Source organism: Cherax quadricarinatus, chromosome 1, assembly GCF_038502225.1.
Source record: "Cherax quadricarinatus isolate ZL_2023a chromosome 1, ASM3850222v1, whole genome shotgun sequence".
NCBI classification, from domain to species: domain Eukaryota; kingdom Metazoa; phylum Arthropoda; class Malacostraca; order Decapoda; family Parastacidae; genus Cherax; species Cherax quadricarinatus.
The window spans coordinates 13,533,836-13,536,335 of NC_091292.1; the positions used below are offsets into that span (position 1 = coordinate 13,533,836).

At 52.2% G+C, this 2,500-nt stretch overlaps 1 protein-coding gene across 1 annotated transcript in view; it reads right to left on the reverse strand.

Moving 5' to 3' along the window:
- Positions 1-2,500, reverse strand: part of LOC128690351 (ADAMTS-like protein 5) — a gene marked incomplete at its 3' end in the record, with an annotated part of 271,296 nt that overhangs the window by 115,350 nt on the left and 153,446 nt on the right.

Below are 2,500 nucleotides of genomic sequence, written 5' to 3' on the forward strand. Positions count from 1 at the left end.
TCCCCCACACTAGAGTGAATGAGGGTGTCACCCACACTAGAGTGAATGAGGGTGTCACCCACACTAGAGTGAATGAGGGTGTCACCCACACTAGAGTGAATGAGGGTGTCACCCACACTAGAGTGAATGAGGGTGTCACCCACACTAGAGTGAATGAGGGTGTCCCACACACTAGAGTGAATGAGGGTGTCACCCACACTAGAGTGAATGAGGGTGTCACCCACACTAGAGTGAATGAGGGTGTCCCACACACTAGAGTGAATGAGGGTGTCACCCACACTAGAGTGAATGAGGGTGTCCCACACACTAGAGTGAATGAGGGTGTCACCCACACTAGAGTGAATGAGGGTGTCCCACACACTAGAGTGAATGAGGGTGTCACCCACACTAGAGTAAATGAGGGTGTCCCACACACTAGAGTGAATGAGGGTGTCCCCCACACTAGAGTAAATGAGGGTGTCCCACACACTAGAGTGAATGAGGGTGTCACCCACAATAGAGTGAATGAGGGTGTCCCACACACTAGAGTAAATGATGGTGTCCCACACACTAGAGTGAATGAGGGTGTCACCCACACTAGAGTGAATGAGGGTGTCCCACACACTAGAGTGAATGAGGGTGTCCCACACGCTAGAGTGAATGAGGGTGTCACCCACACTAGAGTGAATGAGGGTGTCCCACACACTAGAGTGAATGAGGGTGTCACCCACACTAGAGTGAATGAGGGTGTCCCACACGCTAGAGTGAATGAGGGTGTCACCCACACTAGAGTGAATGAGGGTGTCCCACACACTAGAGTGAATGAGGGTGTCACCCACACTAGAGTGAATGAGGGTGTCCCACACACTAGAGTGAATGAGGGTGTCACCCACACTAGAGTGAATGAGGGTGTCACCCACACTAGAGTGAATGAGGGTGTCCCACACACTAGAGTGAATGAGGGTGTCACCCACACTAGAGTGAATGAGGGTGTCCCACACGCTAGAGTGAATGAGGGTGTCACCCACACTAGAGTGAATGAGGGTGTCCCACACACTAGAGTGAATGAGGGTGTCACCCACACTAGAGTGAATGAGGGTGTCCCACACACTAGAGTGAATGAGGGTGTCACCCACACTAGAGTGAATGAGGGTGTCCCACACACTAGAGTGAATGAGGGTGTCCCACACACTAGAGTGAATGAGGGTGTCACCCACACTAGAGTGAATGAGGGTGTCCCACACGCTAGAGTGAATGAGGGTGTCACCCACACTAGAGTGAATGAGGGTGTCCCACACACTAGAGTGAATGAGGGTGTCACCCACACTAGACTGAATGAGGGTGTCCCACACACTAGAGTGAATGAGGGTGTCACCCACACTAGAGTGAATGAGGGTGTCCCACACACTAGAGTGAATGAGGGTGTCCCACACACTAGAGTGAATGAGGGTGTCACCCACACTAGAGTGAATGAGGGTGTCCCACACGCTAGAGTGAATGAGGGTGTCACCCACACTAGAGTGAATGAGGGTGTCCCACACACTAGAGTGAATGAGGGTGTCACCCACACTAGAGTGAATGAGGGTGTCCCACACACTAGAGTGAATGAGGGTGTCACCCACACTAGAGTGAATGAGGGTGTCCCACACACTAGAGTGAATGAGGGTGTCCCACACACTAGAGTGAATGAGGGTGTCACCCACACTAGAGTGAATGAGGGTGTCCCACACGCTAGAGTGAATGAGGGTGTCACCCACACTAGAGTGAATGAGGGTGTCCCACACACTAGAGTGAATGAGGGTGTCACCCACACTAGAGTGAATGAGGGTGTCCCACACACTAGAGTGAATGAGGGTGTCACCCACACTAGAGTGAATGAGGGTGTCCCACACGCTAGAGTGAATGAGGGTGTCCCACACACTAGAGTGAATGAGGGTGTCACCCACACTAGAGTGAATGAGGGTGTCCCACACACTAGAGTGAATGAGGGTGTCACCCACACTAGAGTGAATGAGGGTGTCCCACACGCTAGAGTGAATGAGGGTGTCACCCACACTAGAGTGAATGAGGGTGTCCCACACACTAGAGTGAATGAGGGTGTCACCCACACTAGAGTGAATGAGGGTGTCCCACACACTAGAGTGAATGAGGGTGTCCCACACACTAGAGTGAATGAGGGTGTCACCCACACTAGAGTGAATGAGGGTGTCCCACACACTAGAGTGAATGAGGGTGTCACCCACACTAGAGTGAATGAGGGTGTCCCACACGCTAGAGTGAATGAGGGTGTCCCACACGCTAGAGTGAATGAGGGTGTCCCACACGCTAGAGTGAATGAGGGTGTCCCACACACTAGAGTGAATGAGGGTGTCCCACACACTAGAGTGAATGAGGGTGTCCCACACACTAGAGTGAATGAGGGTGTCCCACACGCTAGAGTGAATGAGGGTGTCCCACACACTAGAGTGAATGAGGGTGTCCCACACGCTAGAGTGAATGAGGGTGTCCCACACACTAGAGT